The sequence below is a fragment of the Sciurus vulgaris genome, assembly GCF_902686455.1.
Source record: "Sciurus vulgaris genome assembly, chromosome: 13".
Classification (NCBI taxonomy): Eukaryota; Metazoa; Chordata; class Mammalia; order Rodentia; family Sciuridae; genus Sciurus; species Sciurus vulgaris.
This window is the reverse complement of record NC_136474.1, coordinates 36,456,450-36,476,266: the sequence shown is the minus strand read 5'-3', so window position 1 is coordinate 36,476,266 and position 19,817 is coordinate 36,456,450. Positions and strand designations below refer to the sequence as shown.

The 19,817-nt window shown below is 38.9% G+C and overlaps 1 long non-coding RNA gene and 2 pseudogenes across 3 annotated transcripts in view; 1 reads left to right on the top strand and 2 right to left on the bottom strand.

Annotated features, from left to right (window-relative positions):
* Positions 1-19,817, bottom strand: part of LOC306642744 — an 838,964-nt gene that overhangs the window by 418,950 nt on the left and 400,197 nt on the right. The window lies entirely within an intron of this gene.
* Positions 3,063-3,980, top strand: LOC306642620 (zinc finger protein 148-like; annotated as a pseudogene). The gene has a single exon. The product of its transcript is annotated as a zinc finger protein 148-like (transcript).
* LOC306642619 (RWD domain-containing protein 1-like) lies at positions 8,034-12,165 on the bottom strand (annotated as a pseudogene). The gene is made up of 2 exons: positions 11,415-12,165; positions 8,034-8,278 (listed from the first exon to the last, which is right to left on the bottom strand). The product of its transcript is annotated as an RWD domain-containing protein 1-like (transcript).

Here is a 19,817-nt window from a genome sequence, read left to right as displayed (position 1 = left end):
GCCAGCACAAAGACTGGGAAAAGCACCACCGTAGCCTAAAACAGACCCTGCAAGCCCCTCAGCAGGGGGACACACTCATAGTCAGCGCCTCTGTCATGCCCTATGGCTGGGCCAGGAGCCCAATGGACACACTGCCAGCAGCCACTCCGAGGTTGACCACCGGGGGACCCCTTCTACCATAGATACCACCCCTCCCTAGATGGAACAACTCAGAACTGTGGGAGGAAGGTCAACAAAATCAACCTGAAGCCAATTTCTAGTCCTCAGACACTCAAAGTTGTTTTTCTGTTTGTTTTGTTTGTTTAGGGATGAACTATCCTATTTCAGTACTTCAGCAAGAGACAACCTGATTGTTATCTTGAGGCAGTAGTAAAACACAGAGGGACAATAACGGGTCCTAATGACTCATTGTGGAAAACAAAGATATCTTTTCTTTAAAGAACTGAAAAGAGAGCAGAAAATAGAACATGAAATACTAGATTTGACCTCCTCCCTGTTATTTTCATGTAACTGGGATTTTAAACTAGATGACCTCATTATCCAGTGCTTTACCAAACAGCAAACCAAAAGATTGCTAATTGCTGTTGAAAGCAAAAATGCTAATATTAAAAGTCACAGTGTTCTTTATATGCAATAATGGGGTAGGAGTGGGAACCCCTCAAGGGTATGAGCTTTGGATTCAGCAGTAAACATTTTAACAAGAAGACAAATGGCATTTGTTGTGGGTTGCTAACTGAATTTTGAAGACATGCTACAAAATGTGCAGATGTGTGGCAGAATGGAAGGAGACACAGATGTTTGGTTTTTTCCCTGTTTTTGAAAAGAAATAATATCCAGGTCAACAGAATAAAAAAAATTAAAGATGATTTGCAGTGGGATGTATGAATAGAGCAGCAAGAAAAAATGCCATAATACAAAGTCACATTTACACACACACACACACACACACTCAGCCTGAAATTAATTAGTATTCTGGCAGCTTTGACATCAATTAGCTGCCTAAATAACCCTTCAATGTTTCTTAACTTTTGAAAGTTTCCACAGAATAAGACATTGAGTCTATTCCAGCTCATTCATTTTATATTGAAAAAATAATTTTTAAAAAATGGTGGCTTCAGTTCCAGCCCCTTTCCAAATTTTTCCTCCCCACCCTATTTTGATTTTTAATTAAAAACTAGTAGTTATCTTGGTGTTAAAAAAGAGACTAATATGATAATAGACTCTTATCCAAAATATGAAGAACTGTTCAAGCTCAACACCAACTTATGTACAGAGTGACAACAACCACTGCCTGATTGAATAATGGACAAAGCCATCTGAACAGACATTTCATCAGAGAAGACATCTAGATGGCAAAGTAACATGTGATGAGACGTTCAATATTATTCATCAATAGGAAATTGCAAATTAAAATGCCAATGAGTTACCACTATGCATATATTGGAATGGCAAAAAATCCAAAACACAGATAAAACAAAATTCTGGGAGGATGTAGAGCAACAGGTGCTCTCATTCATTACTGGTGGGATTGCAAAATGGTACAGTCATTCACCAGTTTGTCAGTTTCATACAAAACTAAACTCCACCCACATAAATGGGACATTTTAGAGAAAATGCATAGCTTTCCTGAAAAACCAGAAACTATCACAACTCATCCAATAAGAAATAGGTAATTTTGAATAGTCCTACAACTATTGAGAAAATTTAATTCATAATATCAAAAATATCTGAAAGAGAACACTTTGGACCAATAGTTGCATTGAGGAATTTTACCTACTATTTAAAGAAATAGTATCAGTCTATATAGTCTCTTTAGAAAATAAATAGGAAAGTTTCTGAATTAAGTTTATAAAGCTAGTAGTACCCTGATATTTAAAACAGAGTATCCAAAGAAATTGATAGTCCAATAACCCCCATGAACATAGATGCACTAATCCTTACCAAATATTAGCACTCAAACTTCAGAAAAATAAAAGAACTATATTCAAATGGGGTTTCTCTAGTAGCTTCATTCCTGGGAATAAATCCCAGTGATATTAAAATTTAATCCTTGCAACAATCTCTTCATGGTTGCTTATAGCAGCTTTATTTGTAATAGCCTCAAATAGGAAATAACAAAAATGTTCTTGAATAAGTGATTAAATAAACCAAGATACATCAATACCATGGAATACAACTCAGCCTTAAAAAGGCATAAATTATAGATATATGCAAATATTTGAATGGATCTCAAAGGAATTATGGGGAGTGATAGACCCCAACCTCAAAGGTTGTCATATACTGCACACTTACACAATCATGTGCCACATAACAACATTTTGGTCAATGCTGCACTGCACATATGACAGTGACCACCTTGTAAAATCCAAAATCTAGTTGTGCTAGGGCAGTGGGACGGGTGGCCAAGTTATCCAAGAAGAAAACCAGAGAAGGGAGTTGGGACCTAAGGTTTCTTGAGTGATGTTCATAGGGATGATTCAATGGTAACTTGTTGGGTGACAGCACCTCTGACTCTTGAGGTGCTTTGCCAAGTAACACCTCAGAGCCTTATAACTACAGAAAAATAATCTTTGTCCCTCTTCATCCTTTGTCTAGTGACAGCCAGCTGACCAACTGGTATTTCCTCTCCACAGAACCCTCAGTTCTGCACAAGTTACCACCTGGAGAGGGGTTTTATAAACCAGGCCAGAAGTAGTAAGAATATTAGACTAATTTGTCTTGCCCAGATGGGACAGGCATCACAAGGAGCATGACATATACCCAAGAAAGCAGCTTTTCAAAGGTAAGACTAAAGTGACTACATTCCTTGAATACTTGAGAAAAAACAAGTGTCCTTTAAGATAATATAGGCAGGGGTGGGAGCTGTTGCTGAAGCTGCCACAGTTCTCCCCCTCCCCCTTTCCCTTCCTCTCAAGGCCACAAGGAATGTTGAAGCTGTCACTTCCTGCAGTCAGTGACCTCATAACTCAGTACCCACCTGAAGACAGAGAGAGGAGCAATCATCTGCTTGGAAATTCAGTCAAGTGATCTGGTGGGATGGGCATTTGCCTGACATATTATAGAGGAATTGGATAGCAAAAGTGATTAAGGTGGAATTGTGGGTTTCTGGAGTCTGCAAAAGGTAGAAACTCAACCATGATTTCTTTTTCAACCCTACAGCATTCTCTTCCTTGAAGTCTTCATTTTTACTCTAGTCTCAGGCAGTTATACTTAAGCATGAACACTGACAACAAACTGGAAGGATTGTTTCTTAAATGTGGTGGCATAGACAAAATGCAGTCTTCCATGGCAATAGTTGTAATGGGTGAAGTGCCTGGCCAGTCTACTGTGTCTGGAGAACTGCAGGAGTCAGTATTTCAGAATCAAAGCATGCCACACCTAGAGATCCTTGCTGCCGACAAAGTGTTACAAGAAAATGAAATGAGACTACAGGGTATGACATCACATATGAACTCATGGTCCATGAGGAGACAGTGAAAAATGATGAAGAACAGATGGAAGCACAGGAAAGATTCCTCAAGGACTTCAGTATGCACTTAATGCCCCTATTGACAGTCCATTTCGAATTGATTTTTGCTGGTGATGTGAGATAAGTGTAAAGCAGGAAATTATGTTTACTGATGTATCTGAACAACTGATGAAAGACAAAAAAAAAAAAATTGGAGATCCAGTAGTCTGCTGCAAAAATTATTACAATAAATCAAGATGGATCACTTGGCTTGAAAACCCCCAAATCTCAAGTTTGAGAGCACTGCAATGATGCCTTTAGAACAAACTATCACTTACAGAGGCATGTCTTCATTCATATACATGAAAAAACATTTCAATGTAGCCAATACGACATGTGTTTCATACAGAAGTGCTTGCTACAGAGACATGGGAAGATTTATACTGGTGAAAAAACATTTTGCTGCAAAGAATGTGGTATGAGATTCATACGAAAATATCATATGGAAAGGCATAAGAGAATTCATAAGTGAAAAAAAAAAGTCCCAGTGCAAATACCATTTACAGTATTTTTCAGAACAGATCATGTATGGAAACATAAATGCATGTGCCATGGAAATCATGACAAAAAACTAAACAGATGTGCCATCAAAGGTGTCCTTCTGACAACTGAAGAAGATTCTGGCTTTTCTACATCACCAAAAGATAACTCACTGCCAAAAAAGAAAAGACAGAAAACTGAGAAGAAATCATCTGGAATGTACAAAGAGAATTCTTTGGATAAATCTGATCTGAAAAAAAAAAAAAAAAAAAACAAATGATTATTTGCCTCTTTACTCTTCAAGCACTAAAGTAAAAGATGAGTATATGGTGGCAGAATATGCTGCTGAAATGCCACATGCTTCAGTTGGGGGAATCACATTTAGAAGATGCATCAGGAGAAATACATCCACCAAAGATGGTTCTCAAAAAAATTAAGGGTAAGAGAAGTCTGAAACAGCCCTTGGAGCAAAATCAAATAGTTTCACCTTTATCCACTTATAAGGAGAGCAAAGTCCTTATACAAAGTATGCATTGTACCTGTGGATAAGCAAGCTTTACTGGACTCAGAAGGCAATACTGACATTGGTCAGGTTGATAACTTGCAAGAGGGGCCCCAGTAAACCTGTGCATAGTAGTACAAAGTGGTAGGGTCCCAGTTTGTCCTATACCAGAGACTTGAGGAGAAATCAGAGTTAAGGACATTACTGCTTTCCTCCCTGCCACTATAAACTCCTAACTATAAAAAAAAAAAAATGACAAAAGTAAAGCTTGCACATTTGTTGCTTTTTTTTTTTCCCCAACAGACTAAAGGGAGGATGAAGAGACATCATTTGGTTGGTAGGTGTATAATGCCCTTTTCTTCAAGGAACTCTCAGGAGGGTTTGATTTATAATGCCTCCCTCTTGCAGCTTAAAGAGAACACAGTGAGCACATTTAAGCACAGGAACAATAATGAGGAGATTTTAAACACATTAGTGAAGGCTAATTATGTTAACTATGAAAAAAGGGTACCCGGGCATTTTCTTTTCTTTTTTTTTTTTTCCACCAGTATTTAAACTTTCATTTCACACCATGCAAGGTCAATTATAACACATTAAAAAGTGACAACAGCTATAAGCTGCAATTTTACATTTATACATTGGAAATGTTCATTTTCAAAAGCCGAACATAATTACCATATTGTCTGCAACAACTAAGCTTCAACTCAATTTATACAGATAAAATTTTCTATGAAAAACAATGATTCTGTATCTGGCCATATTCTATGATGCTAATTATTCGACTAACAGATTCTTTGGGAGAACCAAATGATTCAATCTTTGTCTCAGTATTTATGTATGCCATCTCTAACAAATCCAAATATTACATGCTTAAAGTCCAAATGTTCTGCTTTGTTCAATGTTATAAAGAATTGAGAATTATTTGTTTTCAGGCCTTGATTGGCCATAAGAGTAAGCCAGGACCAGTATGTTTCACATCAAAGTTCTCATCTTCAAATTTATCTCCATAAATGGACTATCCTCCTGTTCCATCACATTTTGTGATATCTCCCCTTGGCAAATGAAATCTGGAATTACTCTGTGAAAAATGGAGTTCTTAAAACCAAAGCCCTTCTCTCCAGTGCACAGTGCTGTGACGTTCTCAGCAGTTCGAGGAACAATGTTTGAAAATAATTCAGACATTAACTGTCTGCACAAACATCAAAAAATATCACAGGATTTGTCTCCTTCGATAACTCTGCTGCCAGAGATACTTCTCCTTTCTGGAGTTTACATAAATTTTGTTGACATTCTTCCAATTTTTTTCTTGAAAGACTCAGGCATTTCTTTTGTTTTAAATCTCACTGCAAGTTGTTCCACTTTTGCTTCTCCATCAGCATAATCTGAAGCAGTCCAAACTAAAGCATTATTTGAAACATTTAGGACTTTTAATCCCCTTCTTTGGTGATAACATGGTTTGCACACACTTTAAACCCCTGGTCTCTTCTCATTAGGATCTGACAGTAATTCTTCATTGTATGCCAAAGAATCTTTAAATCTCCAACACCTCACTCCTTCCACTGACTGACATCTCTATCCCACCTATAAAGTTTGGCTCTCTCTTTAAATAAAATTTCTTCATCTTCTTCTCCAGATTTTACTTCTAACTATGAAAAAAAAAATGAACTCATCTGGAAGCTGATCCTTATAATTCCATAACAAATTTCAAAAATCAAATTTTTAAACAGATTTTCCTTATAAGGACATTAATAGATTTTACTTTATAGGTTAAGAGGCTTCAAAAAGGTCTGGTTCTTGAAAAGAAATATTAACCGCTAACTGAGGTTGAAAAATGACAAAATAATTTTCTAAAACAACATTCTTGTCCAAAAACTATAAAAGGTTACTTTTAACTGAAATAATTTTGGAAACTATGGAAATTACTTTATGCCCAGAATTACAGTATGAAAACAAACATGATATTCTAAAAACATATGAAAAAAGTTATTTCTTCCCAACAATTGCATATACTAATTACAAAGCAAAAATCTATATATAAATTTTAAAAAGAGGGTTTAGGTATAGCTCTGTGATAGAGCACTTGCATAGCATGTCTGAGGTCCTTGGGTTCAATCCCTAGCACTGCTTAAACAAACAAACAAACAAAAACAAAAACAAAAAAAGAAAACAAAGAAAAAAAAAAAAAAACAGAAATATACTTAAAAGCTGAATGCCTAAGCCAGGCACAGTGGTACATGCTTGTAATCCCAGTGACTCTGAAGGCAGAGGCAGGAGGATTTCAAGTTCAAGGCCAGCCTCAGCAATTTAGTGAGAACCTAAGCAACTTAGCAAGACCCTGTCTCAAAATAAAAAAAATAAAGAACTAAGTATGTAGCTTAGTGGCAATGTACTCCTGGGTTAAACCCCAGTACCAAAAACAAACAAATAAAAAAAATGAAAAAAAACAAAAAACAAAAAATAAAAACACTGATGTCTAACAAATAGAGCTACTACTTCAGATTATAAGTATTCTGAAAGAAACAACCATAGTCCTAACAAATCAATTCAGGGTAAGTTTTAAGCTTAAAATGAAAATTAAGTAATTAGTAAAATTTTCATTTTCTGACATTTACTTCTGATAATGACACTATTGGTTCAAAATGAAACTTCACTATGATCTACTTCTTTATCACTACCATCTTCATCTTCACCAGTTTTACTGGTTGTGTTCCAAACACAGTTGCTCCAGTATTTGCCCACTGAAAATTTTTTATCTTTAGGACCAAAGGCAAAATTCCCAGAATTACTGGAAGCCAAATCTGCAAATGACAGTCCTCTACCACTTCCAAATCCAAATGAAACTGTTTTACTTTCCACTTGGCTTGTAGATTCTGTATCAGTTTCCTTTCTAGTAGACAAAGCTACAGGTTTGTCCACAGTTCCAGAGGAAACTGATGATGAACTAATAGGTTTGGTAATAGAATCAGGTTCTTCAGATTTACAGAAAAAGGCTGCAGTCACTTCAGTCCCACCTGTATACACACTGTCAGTTGTGCTAGTTATTTCCTCACTCTGGGATTTCTGTAATCCCCAAATGACTCAGGAAGCAGAAGTAGGATTGCCTGGGTAATTTAGCAGGACCCTGTCTGAGCTTCCTGAACTTTTTGAAGCTCTCACTGAAAATCTTCCCCCATTTCCATTGTCCTCATCAGTATCACTGCAAACTCCACAAAAAAAATTTGGGTGGGAGCTTTAATGAAACTGCTTTTGCTTTCTCTTCAACTGTTGGCTTCTTTTCCCAAACAATAACACATTCTTTCTCATTATCTGCTGAATTTTCTTCTAATAGCCAATGTTTTTCTGAGTCATCCAGATAGAGTTTTCCATCAAGCGTCTTGACAGCCATTTCAAAAATCTTCATTTTTCGCCAGCGACAAGATGATGCAGCTGGAGCTCTAGCAGCGCCCACCATCCCCGATCGCCTGGGTTGAACTTTGCCGCAAGACACCTCATGCTGGGGCCCATGCTCGCTGGGGCCCAGGCTCTCCGGCGCCTAACGGAGCCCTAGAGGGTGGGCACCCGGGTCGCCGCAGCATTCCCCTGTAGCCGCCCTGTGCCCTCCAGCTCAGGAGGCGCCACGCAGCAGCCGCGCAAGAACTGACCGCCGCCGGCGCCGGATTGGGCAGGAACGACCTGGGCCGGGCCGGCGGGGAGAGGCGCTGGGCTGACGTGCAGCTTCCTAAGCCCGCGAAGTCCTAGGGAAATTGTTGGGGACTTTCGCAAGCCACCCTCGCCAACTTGTAGAAAATCTATCACAAATTATAGAGATAAGGCAAAGACTAATTCATTAATTAAAGTGGGTATCGGCAGGGGACCAGCCCTGGTAGGAACTGCATCTGACAACGAAATGGAGCCCGAGTAGTCATTTCTATGGGTAGGCAGACCGACGGGTTCAGTGAGGAGTTTCTTCAGGAAAACAGGATAAAAACGTGGAAAACAAGGGGTTTGGGGCTTGGCAGGTTACGCCCATCTCCCAGCGACTGCGTTTGAACCTAGGGCTGTGAGCTAAGGCAGGGCGCCAGCATGATCTGGGCCTTCTTCTACCGGGGAATTTCACCCAGGAGTTCAGAAGACTTTAGGAGGATGGCTCTGCCCTTGGCAGGGAAGAGGCAAGTCAGAGTCACCTGAAAGCGGAGTGTGCCCAAGCTGGAGGACAGTGGCCAGAGGTGTCCTGAAGCATTGCTCACCTGAGGATCCTGAAAGGAGCTTTGAGTGACTTGGTTTTGCTGTGCTCCTGCTCAGAGATGCTGCTCACCTTTGTTCAAGTTTACACATGGCAGTGAAGATCCCAAACTGTGTGGTGCCTCTGGATTGTCTCCCTAGCAAGCGTGAGACTGAGAGCAGGCATGGTTCTCCCCAGGTTCCTCAGGCAGCATTGAGGAGGCATTAAGTGTTGGGCAAAATGCTTTCTTTGTGATCCACATCAAGAATCAACCAGGCTCAAGAAGAAAAGATGAACTGAGGATGCAGGTGAGAAGTTGGAGAGGTGAGTCCACCTGCAGAAGAGGAGGGAGTTCATCAGGTTGCTGCTGCCTCAGTTCACTTGCCCTCTAGGCTGGTGGTCAAAGGATATGACTAGACTTGTCCCTTTCTGTTTATAATTCACCGTGTCATTCTCAAATTCCATTTCAAGTTTATTTTCTCATGTAAACTTTCTTTTCTAGTGTCATTTTTAATTTATGTTCTCATGTAAATTCAATTTGCAGTTGAGGTTGCTTTGCTTTTTCTTTCTGCTTTGTTACCTTTCTCCTGATTTTAGCCTTTTTTTTTTTAAATCTCAAATCCCATTTTAATGTGATTTATAAAAAACATACTTAAGAAATAAAAGACAACGTGATATTCTTCAACTCCATCCATTTACCTGCAAATGTCATAATTTTATTCTTCTTTATGGCTGAATAATAGTCCATTGTGTATATGTACCGTGGTTTCTTTTCTTTTTTCCAAGTTACTTCTTTACTCAGGTACCATTTTCCTTATTAACACCATTTTATGCTGTATGCCAGAGGCTAACTTTGTAGCTCTCATATTTGTTCCTTCTATTTGGCAGCTGCATTGTGTTCCCAAGAGAGCCAGTCTGAATGTCATTCAATTGGGGAACTCTTCTTTGAGTTTTCTATTCACTGGTTGATTTCAGTGGGAGGCACTTTAAACCAAAATGGACTGACTATAACTTGTGGGTGTAAGCATCCAAATAATAAGGTGAGAGGCTGTGGATCCTGGGCTTTTCTCTCAGTGGAATCCTGGGTGTGAAGCTTTGTCTTTCTTTCTTTCTTTCTTTCTTTCTTTCTTTCTTTCTTTCTTTCTTTCTTTCTTTCTTTCTTTCTTTCTTTCTTTCTTTCTCTCTCTCTCTCTCTCTCTCTCTCTCTCTCTCTCTCTCTCTCTCTCTCTCTCTCTTTCTTTCTTGATCGTTTGATTTTCTTTTGGTACTGGGAATTGAACCCAGGGGTGTTTTTACCACAGAGTTACATCTTTAGGCTTACTTATTTTTTATTTTGAGACAGGGCCTCACTAGGTTACTGAGACTGGTTTTGAACTTGTGATTCTAATTCTTCAGTCTCCTGAGCCACTGGGATTTCAGGGGTGCACCACCATGCCTGATACTGTCTTCTGGCTTTTTATTTGGATTAATAATTCAGAGTTTATTATTTCACTAGTTTAAGATAAAATGGTATTAGTAATGGCAATGCATAAAGGAAATAGTGGGATTCACACTGTATGAAGTTTTGTTTGGTGAAGAGTCTTTTGTTCACATGCCTGGTGGGGAAGCAGGATGGGGTCATGTGTTCTGCCACTGGGTGACTCCCAATGAAGTGCAAGTCTTTTGTGTTGTTGGCATGCAAACAGGGATGAGAACAGGTGGCAGAGGCCAGAGTACACAGGAAGTCTGTACCTGTGTGACCAGTTAGATGGGGTCCCATCACCACAGGAAGTTTACATGTCAGAAGTTCTGAGTTTCTTTCTGTATCAATAATCACTGTGGGCCTCACTGGCAATCCTCACATTAATGAAGATGCTTCTTTGTTTGGTAATTTTATTTTATACTGGTAAAATACACATAATGTAAAATTGACCATTTTAAACCAATGGGGGTGGGTACAGGTGATTGAACTCAGGGGCACTGGACCTCTAAGTCACATTCCCAGCCCTATTTTGTATTTTTATTTAGAGACAGGGTCTCACTGAGTTGCTTAGTGCCTTGCTTTTGCTGAGACTGGCTTTGAACTCTCCATCCTTCTATCTCAGCCTCCCAAGCCACTGGGATTTCAGGCATGCACTACCGTGCCCAGCACATTTTAAACCAATTTTAAGTGAGTAATTCAGTGGCATTGACTATATTCTCATTGCTATCCCATCATCATTATCTATATTCAGAATTTTTTTTTTCCTAAACTGCAAATGCATGCTCATTCAATACCGACCTTTCTCTCCTGAGCCCCTGCCCACCATCGTACTTTTCGCGTCATGAATTTGACTGCTGTTGGTACTGCATAGAAGTAGAATCATATGGTATTTGTCATGTCATGATTGGCTTATTTCTCTCAGCATAATGTCTTTCATGTTAGAGGGAGAGGGAAATACATTTTGTCTATTCAGTATATTTTTATTTCCTTCTGTCAGCTCTTGGTTTAATTTGTTCTTTTTCCAGGCACTTTTGGAAAGTTTTGGCTTGACAGGTTTTTGTTTTCTTTTGTTTTTTAAACTTTAAGATCAGTTTTTTAAGTTCAATGATGAAAGTGATCAGAATAATATTCTCCTGACAATTATTTTTTTCTTAGAAAAAAAGAAAGGAAAATCAAAACCCTCTAGGCATAGCCACAGATGCTGTGGCAGTCCAGCTTCTCTGTAGATGGGGATAGTCCATTAGTCTGCCGAGTCACTCACTCCTTGGGTCAGTGGGATTGTCGTCTGGATCATCATCATCCTCCAGCTCCAAGCCATCCATTTCCTGGAACAAAGACTAATCTACCCCCACATTGTTTCCAGCATCCTCCAAGAACTGGATATCAGATGTGTCAAGATTATGATCTGTTTCAAATAGCTGTTTCCCACTTAATTTACTTTTTCTTGCTCTTTTTCTTTCATCTGTTTCTTTTTAATTTTCAGAAGTTCTGCTTCAAACTTGGCCTTCCAACTTAAGAAATTTTCTATTGTAACAGGAGTGCCATGGAATAATTGCTTTTCTGCTTCTTCTGCTTCTCTTTCTTTTTGTTTCTTTTCTTCTTCTCTTCTAGTTTTTATCTGATCTACTATTTCATTTATTTTTTCTTGCACAGCTGTCACTAGAGTAAAGATCATCACCATACCAAGATTTTCTTCAGCCTGTACTGCTAATAATTTTTAAATGTCTGAGACATCATTATCTTCTAGGTTTTCCTGGGAGAATATTTCATAAAGGGGAGTTTCATCTGGGTATTTTTCACTGTATGTAAACTTGAGAGTAGTCTGAACAGTTTCATCACTTTCTCCAGCCTCAGATGTCACAGTAATGGTGAAACTGGGTGGATTTTCTGATAATACTGTGAAGGAATTGGGGTATATGGACTTGAAAGCCTCCAGCTCATTGCGCTGCTCTTCGCAGTAATCTGTCATCGTGGCCTTCGTTGCTAACCATGGGTCGCCTCGATACCAGGGAGCGTGCCTATTGTTCAGGTTTTTATTTTCATCCATCTTTTTACATTTGTTTTTCAATGTCTTCCTTGACCCATTGGTTGTTTGATTTTCACATATTTGTAAATCTTCCAGTTTTCCTTCAGACAGTTAGTTTGTTTTTTTTTTCCATTGTGATAAAAAGACACTTTGCATGACACAAAGATACTTTGAATTTTTCAAAATTTATTAGTCATTATCTCATGATTCACCTTATGGTCCTGGAAGATGCTGCATGTGCATTTAAGAAAACTGTATATGTTGTTATTGTTGCACACCGTATTTTCTATCTCATTAGGTCTAATTGGTTGATAATGTTGGCTAAGTCTTCTAGTTTATTTTGATTTGTCTTATTCTGGGCATTGTTAGAAGTGTGCTACTGAAGTCTCCTACCATTCTCTTGGGTATGTCTAATTTTGGATTATTTTTGTTGTGTTCAGATTTTCAATTCCTGTTCAGTGTCAGTGCTTGCTATTTAATTAGAAGGTTTTGATGTTTGCTACATATATATTTATTGATTGTTATATCAATTTGGTTAATAGATCATATTATCATTATATGATATTATTTGCCTCTTGAAACAATTCTTGGCATAATCTGTTTTTGTCTGGTGTTACTAATAATCACTCCTGGCTCTCCTTTGCTCCAAATTGCATAAACTATCTTTTTCTATCCTTTCACATTCAACCTGTGCTTGCATACTTGAATCTAAAGTAAGTCCCTTATAGGACATATAGTTAAATCCTGTTTTTTTTTTTAAACCCTTATGATACCTTTGGATTGATTAATTTAACCCATTGTTATTTAAAGTAAAGACTTCTAGTGATGGGCTTATGGTTGTGATTTTATAATTTGTTCTCGCTGTCTTGCATTTGTTTTTAGTGCCTTTCTTTGTGTTTAATTGCATTTTTGTTGTATATAGTTTTTATTCCCTTCTCATTTTCCTTTAGTGTAAATTCTGTAATTTTTTTGTGATTATCATGGATATTACATGTAACATCCAAAAGTTAAAACAATGTATTTTAAAATGATACTATCTTAATATCATCACATGCAAAACTCTTTATTTATAGTTTTGCCTCCTTCACTTTATATTGTTGACATCACAAATTAAATCTTTATGTATTTTGTACTCATTAACATAGATTTATAATTATTTTATGCTTCTGTCTTTCAAATCCTGTAGAATAAAGAATTGTAGCTATAAACCAAAATTACAGTAGTAACTGGTCTTAAATTTATCCATGGGTCTTATCCATAGACCAGTTGTGCTGAGACAGTGGGGTGGGTTGCAGACAAAGAAAGTGACTGAGAACAATGTGGGAGACATGAGTTTCACTAGGGAAAACTTGTAAGAGATCAGTGACTGCTGCAAGAAGAGGTCAGTGGTGACAGGCTGACAGCACCTTTGCCCCTCAAAAGATTTTGCCAGCTAGTGCTTCCTCTTTTAGTATTTTGTTCATTGGTGGCTGGATAGGCAAGCTATATATAATTTCCACAAAGTCCTCCATTCCATGTCTGTCCCACTCAGAAGGGTTTTGTATGTTAGGCTTCAGAAACAGTGACATCATCAGCATTATTAGCAGGCTTAACCTGTCTGACTAGCATCCCAAGGAGTAACTGTCCCAGTGTACATGCACAAAAGTAGCTTTCTACGGATAGCACTAGTTTGCCCTAGTTCCCAGTGTGCACAAGAGAAAGCCAGTGTCCTTCAAGATAGTATGCGTACAGAGTTTCCAGCTCAGTCTTGCCCTCATTGTTCCTTTAACTTGGCAAGGTATTTTGGAAACAGAAAGGGGGCATTCAAGGACATAGTGTATCATTGTACTTCTTTGCTTTAGGGCCAATGCACTATGTACTTACTTTTATTGGAGAATTTGATAGTCGTATGTGGCTTTGAGTTATTGCCTAGTATCCTTTCATTTCAACTTGAAGGACTCTGTTCAGCATTTTTTGTAGTGCAGGTTTGACAATAATGGATCCTTTCAGCTCTTGTTTATGTGAGAGAATAAGCCAGGTGAATTGCAAGTTCAAGTCCAGCCTGGTCAATTTAGTGACACTGACTAAAAACGGAAATCCAAAAGGACTGTGCACGCAGTTCAGTGGTAGAGTTCTTGCCTAGCATGAATGAGGACCTGTGTTCCATCCTCAGTAATGCAAACAAAACAAATTAAAAAAAAAAAAGAAAACAAAACAAAAGGAAACAACTTTGTCTACTAAATCCAAAACCTATGATTTCAGATTTATTTTGTTCCCTTGGGTCAAGTTTCATTGTTTCTTTGTATGTCTTGTGATCTTTTGTTGAAAATTGAGAATTAAGAAAATCACTACCACACTGGTTCCATGCATGAGGAGCCCCTCACCAGCCAGCCTGATTGAAGGCTTGTGGTTTTATGCAGTAACCTCCCTACCTCTGTTATCTTTCTTGCCTCCTTCACATGCCTGTGTGTCATCTCAGGACCTGTACTTACCTTTTCCCCCAAATACTCCTTATATGCAACTGCTTCATCCTGTTTGAATTTTCCTGAGTCTAACCCTTCTTCTAGGGACCTTGAGCTGTTCTATCATATTCCTTGGTGGTGGTCTTCAGCCTTAGGTGTCTGTGAGTCTGTGGTTACCTTCAGAATGGCTTTTGTGAATTATACCTGGTTTCCCCTATTCTGAACCACTTCTGGCCATTTGAACTCTTGAGTTTGATGCTTCAGGGACCAATTCCTCAGGCAGAGTTGCAAACCAGCTGTCTCTAGATTATGGAAGGAAGTGAGGATCCAGCTGCTGCTTTCCCCAAATTATTCTCTGCTGCAATGGGGTAGAGGGTAGGACAGGGCCAAGTAAAAAAGTCAAAAAACTTCTTACCATTAATATTCAGCTTCTTTTAAAATTTCCATCACTTGTCTCTAAAGTTATTTTAGTGTTTCTAGTTGTTCAATGTTTCTGTGAGATCAAGAGCCTGGAGTTCATTCGTCCACCATCTCATTGCCATTATTCTCCTTTACTTTTAAAATCAGCTTTTAATAACAAATCTGTTGTGAAAAGTACACTGTGCATATTTTAGTATTGTATAATTTTCATTTGCCTTTCATGTTTTTAAAATGGAAACTAAAATATAGATTCCAGTCACTGCTGAGTGCTTTGCCTACCTGTCATGTGCAAAAAAGGGTTTTTGGCCTGCACATGGTTAGTATCATATTTACAGAGAACCAATAGGCTCTGCTTAACTGAATGTGCTTCCTCCAAAGCAGCTCTGCTCCCTCCATTGAGGAAGGAGTCAGTACCTCCAGGTGCCACTGGAGACAGAACATATTGCCACTTAAGACTTAAAGGGTATTGAAGATACTTACAGTTACCCAACCCTGGAACCCTTGTCTTCCCCAGTTGTTCCCCATCTGTGCCCATTTACATGACTTAGTAGTCTCTGTCAGACATTCCCTGAGGGCCATGTGGTTGTGACTTTCACTCAGGGCTAAGTGAGGCCACTTCACGGACTCACTAAATAACCCATATATTTTTTTCTTTTTCTTTTTTTTTTTTTTCAATATTGAGGATGAAATTCAGGACTCTCATGCTTTACCCAGCCCTTTTTATTTTAAGACAGTCTTACTAAGTTGCCCAGACTGACATTAAACTTGACACCCTTCTGCCACCACTACATGACCTATCTCTACTGGGTCATTTTCTAAAACCCCAGTGCCACTAACAAACCATAGGCAGGGGCTGATGGCAACTTCAGGTCATTAGGGTCAAGGGCCCCTGTTTGGGGCAGCTTCTCAGTCCCTAACCGCATCTCTTCCCAGCACCTCTGGAGTGGGAAAGGCAGGGCTCTCCTGAGCAGGAAAGCCTGGCTTATACTCTGACAGGTTGGGGAAGGACCAGGGGCTCAGGGACCTGGACAGGCTCTGCAGGGCCCAGGCGATGAGCCCACTCCACAGAGGAGGCAGAGAGCAGGCTGGCCTGCACCCCTGCCCCAGGAGGAAGAGTGGTTGCCATCACTTTGATTTAATTGTAGCTGTTTAGAAAAGAAGGTAACACAAAAACACAAAACCCAATTGTGCTACAGGAGCCAACCCAACTTGGAACTGTGGCAGCTTCAGAGAATTTGTGTATTCTAAATGCAATGATCTCTGTTGTTACCTGTTCTTGATTATTTATTATCTCAGCTTCTAATATTGTATTTAAAATCTGATACTATATTTAAAATAGGAATCAACTTTTAAATAGGAATCTATCTTTTAAAACAAACCCCATTGCCCTGCTCCCTGAAGCCCCTCCTTCAGTTTGGCTTCTGCAGTGTCTCTTCATGAGGACAGATGCTGTCTTTGTCCCTTCAGCCTGAAAGACTCCCTTGGCTTTGCCTTGCCTGTGGGATTCAGATTCTCTTTCTTGTTTTGGTACTCCAGAGTGCCTATAGTGTGGCCCTAACCCACATGCCCAGACTCAAACTTTTCCTCTATCTCCTTTCCTAAACTACAGCCAAGTTCCTTCCCCATTGGTTCCACAGTCACACCATCTCTTTCCCTGTCTCAGTCTCCTGCACAGAGATTCCCACTGCCTGAAATGCCCCTTCCTTTCCAACTGTTTAAACTCCACTTTACTGAAATCCCAAGTCCTGGAGTGAGGAAGGAAGCAGGGCAGCCTTGTCCTCTGAGAAGTGTGGCCTGACATCACAGTAAAGGTCATCGGTTGCATTTCATCACAGCTCCAGTGTTGTGTTGTGTGTGATTTCTCTCCTGCCTCAGACACTAGCTGTGGCATCCTAGAGCCATGTTCCATACCCCACATCTGTGCCCAGATCATCTCCTCACTGGTCAGCCTTTGCTTAATGTTGTGAGTAAAATATTGACTGCATTTCTAGATGAAAACTTCTAGCTTTTCTAAAAGCAATGGTTCACTGTGTATAAGGCATATTATAGCTTAATTCTTGGACCACCATAGGGATGAGTTGACACAGAATATTTCATATTAGTTGTAGTATGAATTCACCAGATTGTTTTTGAAAGGAAAAGGACAGCTATATTAACAGAATGATGTTTAATTCACAAAAGGCTGAAAGTGGTAGATGAGATAAGAATATGATTAGTCAACAAGCAAAATTTTGCAGCTCCTAAGAGCATTGTGGATCACTTACATTCTTTCAGTAGGTTGTCACTTAAGCTGCATTGATGGTGTCTACATACTGAGATGGTCATGCCCTGCAAAAGACTTTTCTGGCAGTGATGGGTCATGTATATGATGGTGGTTCCATAAGATTATAAGGGAGCGATGTGGTAGCTGGAGTAGCAAAGTTCATTACTTACAGTCAGCAGTGATGCTGGTGTAAACAAACCTACTGCAACGAATTGATAGTCTCACTCTAGCACGTACAGTTATGTAGAAAGCATGCTTAAGAATGATAATCACTGTGTTACTGGATTATGGAATTACTTTACTATACACGTATACTGTATGAACTAGATTGCTAGCCTGAAAACTTCCTCATCAATCACTGGTCAGATTGTTATTAGCTGGTGAAATTCCACTATCTAAGAACAGCTCAACCACTATTTTCTCTCTCTCACTGTCTCTCTCTCTCTCTCTCTCTCTCCCTTGGGGGCAGACACTCTGCCTGTCAGCTTAAAATCTCTTGCATGAGTTCCTACATCCAGAGTGGTTTTCTGAGTGCTTTCAGGAATGCCTTTTTGTGGTCTAGATTAAGAGAGTGGAAACGTGTCAGCACACATTTAGTGGCAATACTGGTTAGATGGACTCCCTTCCCTAATTGATTGCTACATGCACTCCTACTTTAATATTTACTGTTAGAAACTGAAACGTACAAATTTTATCTATTAAGGAAGTTACTGATTATAAAGTGAAATCACAAGTATTTCCTCTCACTCTTTTTGGAACAGAGGTTCATAGTTTTACATCTGGGGAAACTGTCACTTCCTACCTTCTGTGTGTAATAAGTAGCTTCTGTTCTCAAATACCCCAGTGATTGCAATAGTTGAATTACATAGAGACACTTTTTACAAAGACTTTTATAAAAGTCATTTTAAATGGGATGCTTAGTGGTAATTTAATGTATTCTTTGGGTATTTTTATCCATATATTATAATGGATTATTTATATTCATTATTGTATGTAAAGTTTTACTTGTTTAGTAGTTCAACAGCAAAAGTCTTATAATAGTGGATTGATAGAAAAAAAAGGAACTTAGATAATTTAATTCTCCAGATAACTCTGAGATCATTGGCACAAGGGACAAGAAAGATACTACTTAGTGAATAGGCAAGTTCACTATTCACTCTCTCTGGGGGAGCTCCCCCACTAATGCTCCCAGAGAACTTACTATTGACTTATTGAATGAAAGGCTTTCTCTCCCAAATATGGTTTTTGTTTAACTTTATATTTATTTTTAATTTATTGCTTTTAAAAATTCTCACTGAGTGTTTAATGCTGACTTATAAGAGTTACTTTATATTTACTGACACTCTGATTTGTTTCCAAATATTCAGATCTATTTGTAAACATTTTTAGGTAGATAACATTTTACCAAAATGATTACCTTTGGCGAGAATGCCTATAATAGAGTTCTTAATGTAACTATTCCTGTTGTAATTCATTTGTTGTGATAATGTGTTTTCTTTTATTATAAAGTTAAAGTCCTGGCTGGCTACTTGCATAATATGCTAATATGGCTATTTACATAATATGCAAATTTCATGTGAAAGGTGTATGACTATTAGGTCACCAAGATTCCCTTGATTCTTTGCATTCTTTATTTCTGGACACTGTTATCAAAGGAGAGCCTTTCTTTCTCCTCCTTTTATTTTCAGCTGCAAGCTGTTTCCTTGTTGCTGTAGTTTCCTTGGCCTCTAAGACTTGGAGATTTTCCCTATAAATTGTATTCCTTCATGATAATATGATTGAGAAAGTGTAAGGCCCCCAAAAAGGAAACCCCAACTCTGTCCCATGGATGGACGGCAACCCCAATCAACCGCAGGAGGCGTCACTTGATGCAAACCGCAAGAGGTGTTTATTCCAGCGCGCTGGGACCCAACTCGAGGAGTCGAGTCCCTAGCAGAAAATCTTGTAGGTTTATAAAGGCAGAAACCACACATCGGGAGGGGTCGCACATGAAAGGAAAAAGGGGGACAAAGCTGCCGGGAAATTCCAAAGGGGGTCTGGGTTTGCTGATAACATACAACATGTTTCACAATGTTTTACAACAGGGCGTAGATTCTGGTCAATAGTTTCTGGTAATCATTCTGTTTGATCACTATCTGGTTATCTGGCTCAATTTACCCTTTTATTCTCTGTTTGGGGCTGTTTCTTGGAACAGCTTTAAGGGCTTTGTTCCCATTCCTGGGAGGGTGACCTTAGGGAGTTGAGATGACTGGGAGGGTGACATTAGGGAGTTAAGATAACTGGGAGGGTGACCTCAGACAGCTTAAAAAAAAATGTCCATTCTTTCAAAAGTACCAGAGAATGAGAGAATTGTTGCTTGAAGAGGCTAGGGCCAGGCCTGTCCTGATCCAGGTGATACCATAGGTTACCAGCAATGAGTTCTGCTTCCTCAAGATATTGAAGTATAAAGTCAGACAAGCACACCAAAGGAAGCATATATTAAGCAGATTTTATTAAAAGTAGTAATAGAGACTT